Below are 20,437 nucleotides of genomic sequence, written 5' to 3'. Positions count from 1 at the left end.
CTTGACCCATCAACAAATATTTGGAAGTGATTTTTATAGGTAATTGTATTAAGTTCTGCAAATTTTTTCTGAACAAAAGCAATGGGGGTTAAATCTTTATTCCATTTTGAAAATTCAGTATTTATTATGGGAAATGACCAATTCCATGTAGGGGATTGGGGGAAAGTAGGTGCAATAGACTTTGCTGGTACAGGGAACTTCTTTTGAATATTGGCATACTCATCTGCAATACCTCTATACATGGCTGGATTTCTTAACCAATTATGTAATGTGTGTGAGCTATTTGATTCAATTTTTGTAAGATGTTTTATCAAGAGAAAGCTACGTCTCTCCCTTATTGTTGTTAATCCACTCTCCATAAGCAGAAACTTGGTGCTTGTGGGTTTCCTAAGACCAAATATGAGACGTATTGTATCATTTTGTGTTGTTTCAATTTTTTGCATCTGGGTCTTTGCACATGCACCATAGACAATGAGCCCATAGTCAATATGGGGTCTTATATGTGATTTATAAAACTGGAGTAAGGTTTTCTCCTTACAACCCCAGGGTGGGGAAAGAAGTCTTTTTAGTATATTTGCTTTTCTATAACATTTTTTTATTGTGTTTGAAATGTGGAGGTGGAAATTAAGTTTTTGGTCAAGCATGAGACCTAGGTAATTAATATTATTATCTTCTGGAATAGCTGTTTTATTTAGAGTTAGTTTTGCATTAACATGGTTTCGCTTCCTGTGAAATTGGATTATTTTTGACTTGGTGGGTGCAATGGGTAAATCTGAATGTTGAGAGAATTTTTCAAACTGGAAAAGTGACTTTTGCAGATTTGACTGTGCTATCTGAAAGGTGTTGCCAGATGACCATAGCACCAGATCATCAGCATATTGTAGATTCATGTGGGGTAGGTTCATGTCCCAGAGATATAGGGCAAATAGGAGGCAACTGAGGACTGCTCCCTAAGGTAGGCCTTTGGATATTGTCTTTTGGGGTGAAGAGGCTGAACCAACACAAACAATGAAACTTCGTACTTCTATGATGGATTTAATAAAGGATACTAGCTTGGGAGGTACTCCAAGGTTTGCAAGTTTATTTAAAAGGATTTGGTGGTTCACATTGTCATATGCTCCTTCAAAATCAAGGAAAGCTGCCACTAGGATATTATTTTTGAGAAAGATTCATTTATTGCATTTGTTAGCAAAATGAAAGCATCTGTTGAGGAGTTGTATTTCCTGAATCCAGTTTGAGTGTGTGGGATCATGCTATTTTTCTCAACAAACCAGAGGAGTCTGTAATATATAATTTTCTCCGTTATTTTCCCCACCACAGGAGTAATCATTATGGGCCTATAAGACTCAGGGTTATCTTTTGGTTTCTTTTTCTTTAGGATTGGTAGGAGGGACGAACATTTCCATATATTGGGGAACCTAGAGGATGCCCAAGCGTGATTATAACAATTTAGCAGTTCTTGTTTGTATGAAGGTGTGAGATTCTTTATCCATGTAGGGTGTATATTGTCATAGCTGCTGCTAGTTTTGGACCTAATATGATGTATTGCATTATTCAATTCCTGGATTGAAAATGGATTAGTTATGTACTCGGATCCTGGGCGTGGTTGGTAACTAGGGTTCATAGGACTTGTGGACAGATTGCTTTGATTGTTTGATGTTAGCTTATTAACAAAAAGAGTTGCAAATAGGTTAGCCTTTTCAATATCATTGTCATAATGGGTATTATTATGTATAAGTTCATACAGGAGTGGGTTGGGAGAAGTCTTTTTCCCACATATGTGGCTTATGACTTTATGTATAATTGGCTCATGCATCTCTCTGGAGAGATTATTTGCAAAATTATTCCAGTATTTATATTTAGCATCTATTATAGTCCTTTTTAGATTAGATTCTGCTTGTAATTTTTTTAAATATGTAGTAGGTGTTGGTTTTTTTATGAATTCTGTCCTAGCTGCCTTTTTTATCTTCCATTTATTTAGGCACTCATTTGTCCACCATGCTTTAGGAATTTGTTTAGGGAATGTTTTCTTAGGTGTTGTCCTGGGGATAGCATGATTAGCTGTATTTATTAGTAAAGATGTCAAGGCTTCAGCATGTGTGTCAACTGTTGTGTTAGAAATGCATGAACTTTGGGTGAAACTTGTAATTTCATCATTTAGCTTATTTTGGAAAATAGACCAATTTGCTTTAGTGTTGATATATTTGGAAGTATGAGAAGAAGTTTCAGCAGGTTCATTTAGGGAGCAAACTATAGCAAAGTGGTCTGTACACAGACTATCAATTTTATTTATGTAAATTTTGTTCAAAAAATTTAAAGACACAATTTGTAGGTCAATTGTGGAGAATTTGGCACTTTTGGGGTTAAAATATGTATTTAGGTTTGGAGGGGTAGCACCAGCTAATTCATTATTATTTGAAATCATATGCTCAATAAATTTACCAGCTTTATTTGCTGGTTTATTCCCCCACAAAAGGCTGTGGGCATTGAAATCACCACAAATAATGATGTTTTTTAACATATTAGAATTATTTATATAATTAAAGAAATCCTTGGCATCTGAAGTTTGGCCATTAGGGTTATAAAAGCTTATTATGTAGGTTTTTAAATTATTCAGCCAAACACTTATACCAATTAAATCAACATCATTTTCAAAATCTGGAAAATTGATCCCACAAAATTTTATATTATTATTAACTAATAAAGCTACACCACCTCCTTTTCTTTCTGAAGATCTATCCTTTCTCAGGATAGTGTATCCCAGAGACTTAATTTGTTGATTTTGGGTTAAATGAGTTTCCTGGAGGCAAGCAATATTAATGGAATTATTATTCATAAATGATATTAGTTCATTTAGCTTATTTTCTGTGAGTGATCTTACATTCCATTGGAGTATTGATAAATGTTATGTTGTTGATTTATTCTTCATATGACTGTGTATCAATGTTCAGCTTTGTTAAAAGTAAAGCAAGATCTTTTTTTGCTTGAATGAGCATATCATCTGGGATGTAAATTTTTGCCAATTCTGCAATAATTTTTGTTTTCTGTAGTTGATGTATGTTCATGGCCTGAACTGCATTACAGTTTAGAATGAATAAGCATATATTTGGGGATTGCATTTTTGGTAGTGCATCCTGTTTGTTGGTTAAGGGATTGATTCCTGGTAGTGTTTCTGGTTAATTTTAGAATTTTTTTCTTCTTCTTCTTCTTCGTCTTAAATTATAGGATTCGGATGAATCCATTTAACCTTTTTCGTACTGTATGATTATGTCAGGGTTGTCCTGGGAAATCAAATATAGAGATTAGACTATTATTATTCAATAATAGGCTTTATACATCATTGATGAAACCACCTATATTTAGGTGGTTTTGCTATATTTTTTGGCTGTTCTTTTAACCTCTTCTTCCTCTTCTCGTAGCGGCAGCGTTGTCACTCTGACGATTTGGTTTTTACTAGTTTTGGGCGAAAAAATTTACTATATTAGCTTCCGTTTTACTAGATTTTGCCAAAAACTTGAGCGTGTCGCGGCTTTCGCCACGACACGCGCATTGGTGTGAGAAAGCTAGTAAATACTTTTGTCATCAAAATGAAAACAAAACTAAAAAGTAGCTAGTGCATATTTTTTTTTTCTGCTTGTGCGACATCTTTATATGATTTCTTTTGGTCATTCGGCTTATTTGCCTTCAAATATGTAGGAAATGTGTTCCTGGTTATTCATTAGGTCAAAACAGTTTCCTCCAGCCTCCTAATTTTCGACAGGCTCGGCCTTACTCCATAGTTTAACCAACTTTTCTGAAAGTTTTTAGTTTCAGTATATACTTACAACTAGGCTTCACAAAAATTTCAGGTACACAAAAAAAACCCACCACAAAAAATGAAATTCAAAGTAAAAAACAAATAATAATAAAGTCCGATTCGACAGACCATATTTGACTTTTTCAAAGCTTAACCGCCGGTCGTGCACCCTTTTCTGTTTCCCAGGGACCGGTTTCGTTCGCGTTCATCTTCCATTTTCTGCATCTATCAATCAGAGCGGGCGGAATCTCCCACTCCGAAACACATCTTGTGTCTCTGAGGCAGAGTCGCTTTGTGTGCAAGAGAACAACCACAGTGTAGATATTTAATAGGTTTAGCCCCATTGTCTTGATAATACTTAAAAAGGAAAACTGCCACTCTGCACCGGCTGAAGCTTTGGGCAAAGCACAGAGGGTGAACATAAACTTGGGGAGCACTTGGAACCTGACTTTCCCGCTACCATTTTTACTTTGGTAAACCTCTTCCAGAACGTAGTAGGACACTCTAAATATGATTCTGATACTATTTCTGAAAGAAATTAGCTTCAGATTTACATTTTCTAGTACTCACTATTAAGGTCTTCCAGCATCTTCATCCTCTCCCCTTCGGTTCTGCAGTCTCTAACAGCAACATGTTTAAACCTCTGCAGAAGAGGGAAAAGTGACATAGTTACGTTGCTCATAGCTTTTAGTGGATCCAGGAGTTCTAAAGATCTAAGAACAGGGTCATCCAGTCTTACCCTAGTACTAATCTGGATAAGCAAGATCAATAAGATAAGCAAGGCAGGCTTTTCGAATAGCTTGCAACCAGTGAAGTCGATCTTCCACTGACAGGCTTTCAAGGTGCAACTCGGTATTCATCCCAAGTTTAACATTTTCAAGCTTCAAAAAGTTTTCAGGACTGCTCACGTTCAGGGAAGTAAAGTTGCCTTTGAGCTTCTCAGGACGAAGGAAACACAGCAGAGTAGACAAGTAAAGCGCGTGACTGGAACTCAAGGTTAAACTTATTGATCTTTGCCAGTATATACAAGAGGAAGTACAAGTAGGCCTTATTCACGCCTATATCCATCGCACATAGCAGCTTTTTGGCTTTATTCCTTGTAGAGCTGTCCGACGATGTTAGGGACAAGTCTGTCAGATACTAATGTAAGGCTGGCTACTGTTCAAGTAATCTGTTAATTCCGGCTTCAAGCGACAACCAGCGCGTGCTGCATATCTGCAGAAGTCAGTGGTTGGCAATTTCACAGAACTCCTGGAAAACCTTCAGTTTCAACTGTCCCTTAGGGCTTGCGCTTATTAAGTTGATGAGTTCCTTCACGAAAGTTTCGACTTCAGCAGGTAAGTGCTTCGCTGCAGCCGAAGCACACAATGCAGCAGTATGGCAAGTGCAACCAAGGACAAACCAAGGACCAAGGCCGTTTTCGCGCCCCATATTGACTGACGCATTATCAAGACCAAGCCCAGTCATATTTTCTAATGGACCGTCAACTTTCTTAAAGTACTTCGTCAGAAGATTCTTTTGCCCACTTGCAGTTGCGTCTTCTACGTTTAATAGTGGCAGGAATTCTTCCCTCACGGTATTCCCACTGTCTACATATTTCACAATAACAACTAGGGACTTTGTATCTGATCTATCTGTGCTTTCGTCGGCGATTATTGAAAAAAAAGTTCTTCTGAAGAACAGATGCTAAAGTGTCCTCACCATGAAATCCTATAACATTTTTAATAATGCCAGTCAATTTAATTTGCTTCATTTCAACATGCTTGGCTGTAGCTGAATCCTCAAAAGACTTTTTCAAAACGGGAACGAGAGTATCAATTTTTGTCAAAGGAATATCTTCAGCTGCAACCTATACTGCAAGGCGTAATTCAGCAGCTGACACCATCCTATCACTGTTCTGTTTTTCCTGCCTTTGCTCGTTTCCAACTACTCCCTCAACTGTCAGTTGTCCCAATGCTGCTTTTACGTTCTTTTTATGAAACTCACTAGTTGCATGATTCTTCATGACAGTCAAGCTTCCCGTCAGTTTTTGCTGACAGTATCTGCAATAGGCCTTTTTGATTCCGTCTGTCGATTGAATAAGGAAAGGTTTCAGCACTGAATCAGTCAACCACTCTGGTCGAAACTTCTATGCATAGTGCATCTTCTTAGACTTGTGACCAACACCTTCGCACGAGCCTCTGAGTCCTCAGCCAGATCGATTGTGAAAGATGTAGATGCAATTTCATCGGATTCCTGCAAAACACTGCTTTCCAAAATTTCTATTGATTCTTGAACACAGTCCAGCCCAGTTTGATAATAGTGCTGATTAGCAATATTAGTTATCCCTATAGTGTAGGGTGCCTGATAGAACCAGAATAGACAATAAAAAATGAGTTGTTCATATCCTGTATCTACTGGGCAGCATTTCTGTAACCTTACAGCACATGTTACTGAATAACACAGATTGAGAAATGAGTTGTTTTTGATTAATTTCAAATATAGGATGATAATGAGATATTTAGGAAATAATCATACCATTTGACTCAGAGTTTAATGCTGTATACAAGTAAAGCAATCATTTCCAGTGGAAACTCATCCTCTAGATTCTATAAATCAAGCTTTTAAGGGGTACAGAGGGATTCAAGGATGGGTTGTAGGTGTGGTGGCCTAGACCCTGAACTCCAAGTAAGCCAAAAACTAAACTGAAAGTAGGTTTTTCTATCTGAGAATCTGGAAACTCCAGGCTTTTTAAAATTTCTGGAATTAATTTCCACCAGAAATGATTGTTATATTTGGATAGAGGATTGAATTTTGTAAAATTCTACTTTAGCTACTTTTGGCTGTCTTGGAAAGGGGTTAGGTTAGGAAAATGAAACTTTCAGGGTTGGGTCTACAGGCTAAAGTATGTCCGGGAAGGTATTTTGAAGTACTTACCTCCACTCCTTCTCTCTCTAGAGGGTCCTGAAATTTGCCCACATGGCAGGTGTGTACCCATTGAAATTTTGACAAAACAATATTTTACCTTAATTTACAGTTATTAGTTTTTTTTTCTGGCTTTAGCTCTGAAAATGCAATTTCAGTTATTTGAGTAGAATCTTAAGCCATATCAATGTTTTATTTTCAAGATTTAGAAAATGTATTTGCATTTTTTAAAACCTTATAAATTGGGATTGAGCAAAGTTGTGAAGCTGAAAACAAATTTGTTGTAATTCATTTAAGCAGAAGATCTATTTTGCAAGGTTTCACTTCTATTACTCACAGATTTTTAAAGGTCATCAAAGGTCAGGACCCTCTAGAGGGAGGAATGGATGTAGGTACTTCAAAATACCTTACCGGGAAATATTTTAGCCTGTAGACCCATCCCTGAAAGGGAGCATTACAAGGAAATACAAATAGCCTAGAGGAGACTTAAGAGAAGGATAAGCACAAAGGTGTCACTCCAAAAACATTTAACAGGCATTCAGCCTGCAAACATGAAGCCTTTGCTCAACATACCTTTTATGACTTATTGGCTTAAAGTGTTGAATTTCACACCAAAGGACTCGAGCAGTTTGTCATGTTTTGGGACCACAGAATAAATGTCATAAGAACAGTAAGACAACAGTCAACCCAACAAAATACTTTCAGATGAGGGCAAAAAATTTAGTAGATTTTGACAAAAATTTACTATATTTGTTCAATTTTACTAGATCTGACCCCCATTTTACTAGATTTACAAGGTGGATATGCTTTTTACAAGATCTAATAAAATTTTACAAGGGGTGACAACCCTGCCTAGCGGTTACAGTATTGAATTCAAGATCGGCTTAATCGTTTATTTTAAATTCAAACTAAAAAACATTAACCCCAACGGAGAGCAGAGCTCGTGAAGTTGAGGTATACTCATAATACAACATATAAAAAAATAGTTCATATCGTCATAATAATAGCGAAAATGGTACAAAAAAGACAAACAAAGAAATGAAGAAATGCTCGATAGGAGGGGCGTGGGAGATCATCTCAACACGGGGACACAAAAGTAAACATTCACACACAGAAAAATTTAAAATATTTTAACATTCCACCATCAACATACATTCTTTAGCATTTTCTTCTTTAGAGGTATTGTGGATGAATCAATTAAAGTTTTGGCATTCAGCATAAATTTGAAATAATAGATTGTCCAACACCAGGAAATTAATCCCTTAACATCTTAGCAACAGCTTGCAGTCCTTTAAGTTCTTCACCATTTATGTCAAACAATGCTTCGGGATGTGACAAGTTTCCATTTCTTTCCAGTTTTATCGTTGATCAAACTCCAAGTTTTCCAGGGAGAATTAGAATTTTTGAATGATTTCTCATAATGAAGTCTTTCACTTTCTCTAAGGAGACTTTCTAACAGATTCTTATAATTTTTAAAACTACATTGCATTTATTTCTTTGGGATACCTTATTCTGATTTTGTGTAAAGGATTTTTTGTTTCATTAATAGACCTCGTCACCTGCTCCAAAACTTTTCCATTTTGGCAATCAAATAATATATACTAGAGACTCTTCACAAACTTGGAAGAATCTGAGAAGAGGTTTCCTTGATTTCTTTATACGATTAAGCTCTTTATTTAAAACTACTGAATGGTATTTCTTCTATAGTACATCGTATCAAATGCTCTTGATCTAAATGCAATTGAAATAGTCAGTTTTTTTAATGAGAGTCAAGGTGCAGGTGAAGCCCTGGTTATCTCTGCAGTTTTCAGGATTGTGTGGTGAGTATTAGAGCAGAGGTGTAGCTTCCTAGGTAGTTTTATCAGCGAAATCCTTCCTTCGAATACCAATGTGACTGGGTATGTGCTGAAACTTTACTTCAATATTTCATTCTTGTTGCTTTTCTAAATGATCCCATATATTCTTGAGGTCCATGTTGGAAATATTCCATCTCGTCTTTTTGAGCAGCTGGAAGGAAGATTTTGATTTTGTGAAAATAATGATCAACGTATTTATTGGAAAGCCTTTGGCAAGAGTGGCTCAGGATAACTCAATTACCTTCAACCTACTGATAGAATAGAAAATCCAGGAGGAAGTTTATGCATTATCTTAAGAGACCATTATGGTATAAATACACCCACTCCACTCTTGTCAGATTGTTTTGAACCGGCAGTAAAAAACTTGTAAGTGTCAAAGGTATGACTCATAAATGATAGAATAGAAAAAACTAAATAGTAAAGGCACGGGGAATTCTGTCTTTCTTTCTTATTATCAGGAAATCTGCAACAACTGGCTGTTTAAATAGCCAAGGTAGACGGTTCAGGGATAGTACTAGTGGTTGTATCAGTAGTAAAAGTGACAGTAGTAGTAGAAGTAGTAATAGCAGTTGTAGTAGCAGTAGTTTAGTAGTAGTAGTAGTACTAGTAGTCGTAGTAGTAGTAGTACTAGTAGTCGTAGTAGTAGTACTAGTAGTTATAGTAGTAGTAGTTATGGTAGTAGTAGTTCTAATAGCAGCGTCAGAAGTAGTAGTAGTAGCAGTAGTTGTAGCAGTAGTAGCAGTAATAGTCACTGCAGCAGTAAATAGCGACGAAGATCACACTGCCTTTCCATCATAAACAATAAGTAGAACAATAGGGAAATTTTTTATATAAGACAGTGGAACGCAACTTTAAATGGATATTTTGACCCTATATCCAAGGGCCGTCCTCAGCAAAACAAATGAAGAAAAAACAAATATAAAAGAACTCACATTAAAATACAATCGTTAAAGTAAGTAACAATGGGTTTATTTAAAAAAAAAATATATACATCATCGATTCCCTGAAGCAATGATTGTGCGGTAGAAAACCCTCCTAATAAATAAAAAAAAACAAGAAACAAAAAAAAAGAGAAAAAAAGAAAAAAAAAGAAAAAAAGAAATAGAAAAAAAAAAAACATAATTAGAGCTCAACTTACCGGACCCAAAAACAAACGAACCTCCAAACAACACCCAACAAAAATATAATAATTATAATCATATTCAGCTGCAACTAAACCCTCCTCAAAAACAAAACTTAAGAGGCGTGGAATAATCCATTCAAAATATACACATCAAAACAATGGTTCTTTAGCGACTTACGAAAATCCTACAAACCCCCAACATTCCTCAAATCCTCTGGCAAACTCTCCCAAACTAACGGAACAACATGGCGAATTGAAAACCTAGACCTAGACGTGACCATCGCTGGTCTTCGCATCAACTGAGAAGATCGTGTCAAATGATCGTGAATAGTAGACGCAAGACTAGATATTCCTGAAAAACATGATGGTAACTCCGAAGCTAAATATTTAAACATAAACAGAGCATTATAGAATACACATATTCCTGCTAACTGTAGAATTTTCTACTCACGGTAAAGATGCCTCACCGATACAGATAGGTCAATTTGATTACCATAAAGAACTCTAATTGCCAAATTCTGTATTACGCAGAGCGGATGGAGGTGAGTTACGAATGTTTTCGACCAAACCATACAACAGTAAATGAGATATGGGTGAACCATAGAAAAATACAACATTCTCAGAATTTCACACGGAAAAAGATACCTATTTACCCATAATACCAATATTACGAGACAATTTGCTGTTAACAGATGCAATATGGTCTTTAAAACTAAGGCTTTCATCAATTATAACACCAAGGTATCTAGTACTAGTAGATCTTACAATAGTATGGTGCCCTACTTCTATATTATTAATCCATGGATAATGTCCAGTAATTCTACCATAAATCAAAGAATTTTACTTATTGTGATTCAGTTTCAATTTATTTACTCGCATCCACCTTTCAATCGAAGAAATATCTTGTTTCAATATAGTCACCAACTCATTTTCAGTTCTAGCAGGTACAGTGAAATGTGCATCATCAGCAAAACATGGCAGAATTCCTTTAGTACCGTAAGTATCAAGGTCTAAAGAACAAGACACATTAGTTGAATCTCTACAAAGGTCATTAATATAAACCAAAAACAACAAAGGGCCCAAAACGGAACCCTGGGGTACTCCAATCGAAATATATTCAATTTTAGATGTAACTCCATCCATCACGACATACTGAGTCCTTCCACTAAGAAAACTAACTATGACATTTAAAAAATCACCACGTATACCACTACTATATAGCTTTTGAACTAGTATATCATGATCAACAGAGTCAAATGCTTTAGTAATATCCAAAAATATCGAAGATATCTTCAGACCCTTGTCTAAAGCATCATTAATAAAAGTTGTTAAAAACAAAACTCCATGCTCTGTAGAATGATGACTCCTAAACCCGAACTGACTAGAACTAAAAAATTGTCTTTTCTCGAAAAAACTTACCATCCTACTATGAATCAACATTTCAAACACTCTAGAAATAAATGGCAGTAAAGAAATCGGTCTATAATCACTAAAACAATTCTTATCCCCTCCTTTAAATATCGGGATAACATTCGCGCACTTTAGACAATCGGGAAATATTCTAGCTTTTAAAAAATTATTTATCATTCCTAAAAAATGACTAGATATAACAGGTAAAATCGACTTCAAAACCTTCAACGAAATAAAATCGCCTCCTGATTCACCATTTTTCATATTATTTATAACATCAAATAATTCATCAATAGTTACAGATTTAAGGTACGCAGACACATCACAATCTTCAGGTAGAAACTGACGAAAATCTCCATCTTGATCAAATACTGGCACCGATGATGACACACGCTGCCCAATAGTAGCGAAGTGATTACACATCTCATCTGCAACATTATTATTCATTCCCATATTATCTGGACGGACCAAGACGCTACCAGGGCAAGTCACCGACTTAATCAATGTCCAGGTCTTACTCGGGTTACCCTCAACTTTTTTAAATTTAACCTTATAATATTCTACCTTAGCCAGTCGGAGTGCAGCATTTAACCTACTATTATAAACTCTATATATTACTTTATCATGAGGATCATTGCTCCTTGTTGACAACTTATATAAAAAACGTCTTCTATTAATTGACTGTAACAAACTCTTTGTAATCCAAGGTTTATTCGGAGACACCCTTCTCTTCTGTATTCCTGACACTTCAGAACATTCCAAAAACGTATCCTTAATCTTACCATACCAAAGGTCAAACTTCAAATTTAAATCTAATTCTTCTTGTAAAAATTTAAAGTCTAACTGTTCTATCCTAAGCTTAAATCTTGAAATAGTATTTGAATCAACTAATAATTTCTTAGGCTTAGGGCGAGCACCAAAATTAATATTAATATTCTTAAATATACCCGGAACTAATATAGCCAAACTAAAGTGATCCGAAACATCATTTAACACAACACTCGACGAATCATGGGGAACATTCAAAAATACATTATCAATTAGAGATGAAGATGACTCCGTCACTCTAGTACAAATATTTACAGCAGGATGCATCCCATAACCTAACATTAAATTCAAAAAATTCCTGTCTTTTAAATTAGATGCTAAAAAATTCAAATCAATGTTAAAATCTCCACACACAAAACGAGGTATGTTCTTACGAGTTAGAAGGTCCATTTGTTTCTCCAATAATTCTAACAAAAAATCTACAGTAGCTGGAGGGGGGCGATCACAAACAACAATAAAAAATGGGTCACCATTCCTATCAACCTCTGTAACAAAACACTCAAAAATCATCTCTTTATTAACTGACAAATCATCCCTAACCTTCATATTCAAATTAGTTCTAATATACAGGGCAAGTCCTCCATGCTGATGGTGAGTACGGTTCTTAACATACATATTATAATTTGAAAAATCCAATAGTCCAGAATTATTATTCATTAACCATGTTTCAGTAAGTGCAAGAATATGAAAATCAGATAGCATACACAGCTCCGACAAATAACCCAATGCACTATTTAACCCCTGACAATTCAAATGAAAAATGCCAAGTTTATCCGGTGCCAGTCTAGTATGTAAATCAACTGGGCACTTATAATTAACCTTCGGAAAAACATCATCTACCCCCATATCAAAATCCCTGTGAAGTACCCCTAATCCTAAATCCGAAACACTCAATGGATTATTCGCAAGCCAATCAAAACGATCATTACGAACAATTACCATTTTTTATAAATATATATATATATAAAAAAGAAAAGGAGGGTAGTTGCAACCAAACCTAACCAACTGAATAACTTAACTTACTATAACTTGGAGGGTCGGTGGTCCCGTTTCCAACGTAATTGAAGCTCCAGAAAAAACACAAAATAACCTAAAAATAATAAGAAACATATTAACAAAATAATATAAATAAACAAACGAATACAAAAAAAGTGAAAAATTGTCACTAATACTAGCCTGTCACAATACAGGCTTACTATTTCCATTACTGAATTCCAGAAAATTATAATTGAAGAAAACACAATGCTCTACCTGTGTCTACCACTTACCCATTCTAAATTCTAACAAAAACTAAATAAATGAGAAAAAAAGAACAACTTTTCATTTTTTTCCATAAATACAAAAAAAAAAAAAAAAAAAAAAATATCTTAACAAAATCTTAATTCACCATTCATGATATAACCATCTATTGGTCATATAACTCAGGGATAGGCTCATCGTAACCAAATTTTGCCGCCACACCACCACGGTCGATCTGTATATATGGTGGAACTGTATTGGAAACCCATGATGAAACTCCTATAGCATTTAATCTAGATTTTTTTACATACAACTTCCTTCGAGCTTCACGAACTGATTTTGGTGAATCATCGCTAACAGATACATTTCTATGGTGTCCAACAACTTTACCTTTTAATTTCTTTCCGTTCTTAAGCACACTGACCTTCGCATCTCGAGAACCAACATCAACTTTAAAATACGGTTGCTCCTTACTGACACTACCAACAACTCGAAACCTCGGGACCATGGACAGACCTAGACCCTCCAAACACAACTGGTAAAAAAACGTTTCGGCTTGGGTGGTATTTTCGCAGGGAGCATTCCAAACGATAATATTCGTCTCTGTATGTCGATACTCAGATGCCCTAAGCCGACGAGACAGATCTGCATTCCCAGTTCCCAGTTTCCCAGTTAAAACTAAACAAAGATTTTCAAAAACAGCCCTAGCATCATTGCTTCAATGAAGCTCAACCAGGACATAAGGTTTTTATCTCTGCAAGATTCTAAAATTTTTTGTTGATTGATAATATTAGCGTGTTTTTTTGCCTAAACTAATAAAATAAAAGATAAAATAAGTCAGCTGCTCCCCATAAGCTAGACGTAAATAGCGACGAAGACCAAACTGCCTTTCCATCATAAACAATAAGTAGAACAATAGGGGATTTTTGTATATAAGAAAGTGGAACGCAACTTTAAATGAATATTTCGACCCTGTATCCAAGGGACGTCATGAGCAAAACAAATGAAGAAAAAAACAATATAAAAGAAACTCACATTAAAATTCAATCGTTAAAATTAAACAAAGATTTTTAAAACAGCCCAAGCGTCATTACTTCAAGAAAGTTCAACCAGGACTGTTTAGTTTTAAAGATTGAATTTTAATGTGAGTTTCTTTTATATTGTGTTTTCTTCTTCATTTGTTTTGCTGAGGGCGGCCCATGGATATAGGGTCGAAATATTCATTTCAAGTTGCGTTCCACTGTCTTATATAAACAATTACCCTATTGTTCTACTTATTTTTTACATTGTAGTATTAGTAGTAGTTCTAGTAGTATCAGTCATGGAGGTCACTAGCCTTTTACCTTTGGGGAGAGGGCGTCCAAAATGTGCCGACGAATTTGGGAAGGTGCCGACCACAACCTGTAAGTGACGGATGCTGGTTGACAAAGACGACAGCAAATGGTAGGTTTTAAATTTTGAGCCGTGCTAATAAGGTCATTGACGTAGATTAAAAAGAGTATCGGCCCAATAATAGATCCTTGTGGAACGCCAAACTCTATTCCTGAAGAGTTAGAAAAGTGCGGATCAACCGAGATGACTCGACCAGATAAATATGATAGAAACCAAGTCCGTCTTATACCAATTAAATAAAAAAAACAAGTTTTTTTAACTGAAAGTAAGGAACGACGTTAAAACTTAAAACGAACAGAAATTATTCCGTATATGAAGGGGGCTGTCCCCTCCTCAACGCCTCGCTCTTTACGCTAAAGTTTTTTTATTGTTTAAAAAAATAGAGTTGTGAGAAAGTCAAACTTTAGCGTAAAGAGCGAGGCGTTGAGGAGGGGACAGCCCCTTCATATACGGAATAATTTCTGTTCGTTTTAAGTTTTAACGTCGTTCCTTACTTTCAGTTAAAAAAACTTGTTTTTTTTTATTTAATTTTTGAACGTTTTTGAATTAATGCAGGTTTTGATATTGGCTCACCGTACATGAATAATTAAAACAAAATTTGCATATTATATTTGGTTAAATGGCTTTCTCGAAACTTGTTTAATTTTATTTACGAACGTTTTTATTAGTAATAAATATACGTAACTTAGAATTAACTTACGTAACGAGCTTCTATATTCATAAATTTTTAACACGTATATTAGGGGGTTCGCCCCCTAGTCAATACCCTGCTCTTTAAACTATAGTTCGAATTTGTTTTCCAGTTCTTTAAAAATGACCTCTTACTCACAATCAGTTGATCAGTTGAAAAACTTTTTTTTTTTTTTATTTAATTCCTGATCTTTATATTAATTAATTATTTTAAATAAGGCTGCCACGTCTTAGTACTGTCACGGCCCCCCGGGCCACTGCCTTCATGGAAAGATCAGTCCATATAGCCCCCGACCCTCTCCTTCCCCCACCTACCAGAAAAAATCTCCTCTGAAAAAGTCTGTATACTTCCCAATAACCAATACTATATGTTAACATTGAGTAAAGTTCATAACTTTCAGCCCTCCCCCTGGGGACTTTGGGGGATCAAGTCATCCTAAAAGACATTTTTATCAAATTTTCGACCATGCTGAACAAAATGGCTATCTCGAAATTTTGATCGGGTGACTTTGGGAAAAAATTGAGCGTGGGAGGGGGCCTAGTTGCCCTCCTTTTTTTTTGTCACTTAATAAGGGCACTAGAACTTTTAATTTCCGTTCCAATGAGCCCTCCCACGATATTCTAGGACCACTGGTTCGATACGATCACCCCTGGGAAACAAAAAAACAAAAAAAACAAACAAACAAATATACACGCATCCGTGATCTTTCTTCTGGCAAAAAATGTAAAATTCCACATTTTTGTAGATAGGAGCTTGAAACCTCTACAGAAGGGTTTTCTGATACTCTGAATATGATGGTGTGATTTTTATTAAGGTTCTATAACTTTTAGGGGGTCTTTCTCTCTTTTTTCGAAAATCAGCCAAATTTTCTCAGGCACGTAGCTTTTGATGGGTAAGATTAAACTTGATGAAACTTATATATTTGAAATCAGAATTAAAATATGATTCTTTTGATGTATCTATTGGTATCAAAATCCGGTTTTTTAGAATTTCGGTTACTATTGAGCCGGGTCGCTCCTTACTTACAGTTCGTTACCACGAACTGTTTGATATGGGACAGTTTCTAAAGAAGAATCTTGTGTTAATGAGTTGAATGCTTTTCGTACATCGAGAAAAAGAGCAGCAGGTATCAGACCAGAGTCAAGAACTGAATGTAAATAATTCAAGAGTTGCGCATGCAAGACGCTTCTTATGGTGAATAATAAAAAAAAATTCTCAAAATAAGTTTTTCAAAGAAAAGAAAAGAACTCCATCAAACCAAAAATGAGCAAAATTCAAATCAAATAGTCTATCAAGCTTAAAACTACCACAAATTAGAATCTATAAACAAATGAAACCTAAAACGAACAGAAATTACAATAAATAACCAAGTCAAACTCAAAATGAGCAGAAACTAAAATGAGTTTTAACATGAGTGATCTTACAAAATCACTACAAACAAGTGTTTGGGTATCCTTTCCTTCTCTCACTGCAAAAGTATAAAAACTACTGCGTCATTCAGTGCTTCACAAAGCACTTCAAATTTTAGGCCCAGCACCGAACAGACTATCAATGGCATCACTTTACAGACTATCTTACACCTTTTTTTGTTTTAAATATTTTTCAGGAACACTCCCATCACCATTTAAAGGCTTATTCACAGTGGTATCGCAAATCCATAGTTTAAATAAACAATCTTCATTAGACATTTATATACCCCCGATGCCGACAGCTAGGTTGGAATTTTCTCCTAGAATTGAATATTCTAGAGAGTGGAATACACTTCCGCAAAAGCTGAAGTCATATATGTCTCTCTGCTCCTTCAAAAAGAATGTGAAAAAATATCTAAAAGATTAAAAATTTATTTACTAGATTTATTTTATTATTATTATGTTTATAATTTTTTGATATTATTATTATTTATTATATTTTAGTTTGATACTTCAAGGGGTGTGAGCGGAGAAGAAGTTGTGTTAAATTTATTGTTATTTGATGGCGGTTCCGAGGGGAATTTGGAGAGGACAGGAGGCCATGCTGTATTTAGAGTGTGCAATTATTACGGGCCCAAACGTGCATCAATGCGCAAGGAACTGAGTTAAGTGTATTTTTATTTATTTTTTTTGAATTATAACCCATATTGAACTTGAACATTGGCGCTTTACTGAAAACCACTTTTACTACAAATATTTTCTTTTGTACTTGATATTTAAAATAAACATTAAAATTATAGTAAAATTTTGAACTGATGAGCTTTCAGCAATTAATATCATTATACATCAAATATTCAGTTTAATTTATTAGTTCTTTCTAAAGTTGTTCAAGACAAATATAGTTTCACTACAAACAAGAGTTTGGATACTGCCCCCTTCTTTAACTGTAAATAAATACCAAAAGTCTACTGCGTCATTGGCGCTTAACTGAAAGCGAATTATATTACAAATCTTTTCTTTCCCATTTCTTACAGCATTGAAAATAAAGATAAAATCACAGTGAAATAATTTCTTGAACTAATGGATCTTTCAACAATTAACATCATTATACATCAAATATTCAATTTGATGTTGTTAATTCTTTCCAAGACTGTTCAAGACGCATATAGTTTTCAGTAAAGCCACAATGACGCAGTAGGTTGTTGACTTTTACAGTGAGAGAAGGAGGCGATACCCAAACTCTTGTTTGTAGTGATTTTTGTTCGTTTCAAGCTTGATTTGCATATTCAATATAAGTTTCACTCGTTTTAAGATTTATTTACATTAATATCTATTGTATGTTTGTTTGCATTGATTGTTTATTTAATTTTTCTTTGTTTTAAGTTTCATTTATACTTCAATAGCAAAATATTTTTTTCGTTTTAAGCTTGATTTTCATATTCAATCTAAGCATTACTTGCTTTAACATCTATTTATTCATTTATATTATTACTTGTTGCATGTTTTTTTGCTATGATTGTTTATTTAATTTCTTTTCGGTTTGGGTTTAATTTATTCTTTAATAGTAATTTCTGGTCGTTTTGAGTTTAAATTTTAACAGGTATTTACATCTACTTAGCTTAGGTTTAAAATGGCCTTTGCTTTTCTTTGAAACTTTTTTTCGGAAAGTTGTTTTTAATTAATTTTTGTTCGTTTTTGATTGCAAAAAGTTTCAAGTTACTAAAAATTCCTTATTTCGAATTCAAACTTTAAAAAAAAAAAAAAAATCAAATGTTCATCAAAGTATCAAAAGTGGTATCAAAGTAACAATATCAAAGTGAAAAAGTGGGTTTGCGTCTACCTCGGAGTTTTTATTATCTGATATTTGAAATATTTTTAACAAAATGGCTATCTCGAAATTTTTATAGGATGGGTTTGGGGAAAAAAAGCGGGGGGGGGGATAATTGCCCTTCGGTATCTTTTGACTCTTTAAATATGAAGTAGAACTTTCTATTTTCAATCAAATAAGCCCTCTCTGAAGTTTATGCGAGCATCCCTTCTATAAGAACCATATATACCCCCGGATTCCATCTTACAATGCCTGTCCTTGGGCCCTAGGGGGTTGTGTCGACCCCGGAGTTTTGGTATCTGACATTTGAACTATTTTTAACCAAATGGTCACCTCAAATTTTTATCGGATGGTTTATCCATCCGATAAACCCAAAGGCGTTAAGGTCGGGTGGGGCTAGGTGCCCTCCGATCTTTTTTTACTCTGAGAAAATAAACTAGAACTTTTAGTTTCCAATCAAATGAGCCCTCTCTAAAGTTTATACAAGCATCCCTTTCAGAAGAACCATATACGGCCCCAGGACATAACTTACAATGCCTGCCTCCCGGGCCCTGGGGGGTTTTGTCGACACCGGATATTTTGTTAACTGACATTTCAACTATTGAAAAAATGGCTATCTCAAAATTTTTATCGGATGGGTTTGGGGAAAAAAGGCACGGGGTGGGGGGGGCCTTCGATCTCTTTTGTCTCTTAAAAAGCGAACTAGAACTTTCAATTTCCTAACAAATCAGCCCTCTTTGAAGTTTTTACAAGCATCCCTTCCATAAGAACCATACATTCCCCCAGGGCATAACTTGCAACGCCCGCCCCCGGGTCTTGGGTGGTTTTGTCAAAACTGGAGTTTTTTTTATCTGACCTTTGAACTATTTTTAACAAAATGGGTATCCCAAAATTTGTATCGGATATATTTGAAGGAATGTGGGCGTGGGGGGATAGTTGCCCTCTGATCTCTTTAGAATCTTAAAAATTGAACTAGAACTTTTAATTTCCAATCAAATGAGCTCTCTCTGAAGTGTATACGAGCATTCCTTCCACAACAGCTGTATATGCCCTCCAGGCATAACTTACAACGCTTACCCCGGGCCCTGAAGGATTCGACCCCGGAGTTTTTGTTATATGATCTTTGAACCATTTTGTATTAAATGGCTCTCTAAAAGTTCTTATCGGATGGGTTTAAGGGAAATAGAACGTGGAGTGGGGGGTGGGGTGGGGCTAGTTGCCCCCCGATCTCTTTTGACTCATAAAAAGTAAACGAAAACTTTCAATTTCCAATCATACGAGCCCTCTACTCTCCAAAGTTTATACGAGCACTTTCCATCAGAACTATATATGTTCCCAGAGCATTACTTACAACGCCTGCCTCCTGGCCCTGGGGGGTTCTTTCGATCCCGGAGTTTTTATTATATGATCGTTGAACTATGTTTTAAAAAAAGGCAATCTCAAAGTTCTTATCGGATGGGTTTACCCTCACGTCTCCGATATCTTGCGTTTCCGCAAGTTGCCGTCCGATATCTTTTGACTGTTTAAAGTGAACTAGAACTTTCAATTTCCAATTAAATGATCCTTCTCCGAAGTTTATACGAGCATACCTTCCATAAGAACCATGTATGCCCCCAGAGCAGGGGTTTTAGTTGCCTTCCAGTCACTTTTAACCCTTAAAATGGGCACTAAAACTCTCGATTTCCAATCGAATGAGCCCCCTTTGCAGTTTATACGACAACCCATTCCATATGAAGTGCCTCTGGGGGAAAAAAAAAAATCAGAAGCAACGCTATAGCGCTGCCTATAGTAAAGGCCATACGGCTCCAAAGTTTTAGTATTATTTATTAACTAAACGAAATTTTTCACCAAATAAGTTTTTCAAAGAAAAGTAAAGAACTCGATTAAACAAAAAATGAGCAAAAACAAAATCAAACAATCTACCAACCGTGAAACTACCATAAATAAGCATCGATGAATAA

This window comes from Artemia sp. Qi Xiang Cuo, chromosome 5, assembly GCF_049724085.1.
Source record: "Artemia sp. Qi Xiang Cuo chromosome 5, ASM4972408v1, whole genome shotgun sequence".
NCBI classification, from domain to species: Eukaryota; Metazoa; Arthropoda; class Branchiopoda; order Anostraca; family Artemiidae; genus Artemia; species Artemia sp. Qi Xiang Cuo.
This window is presented reverse-complemented; position numbering follows the sequence as displayed.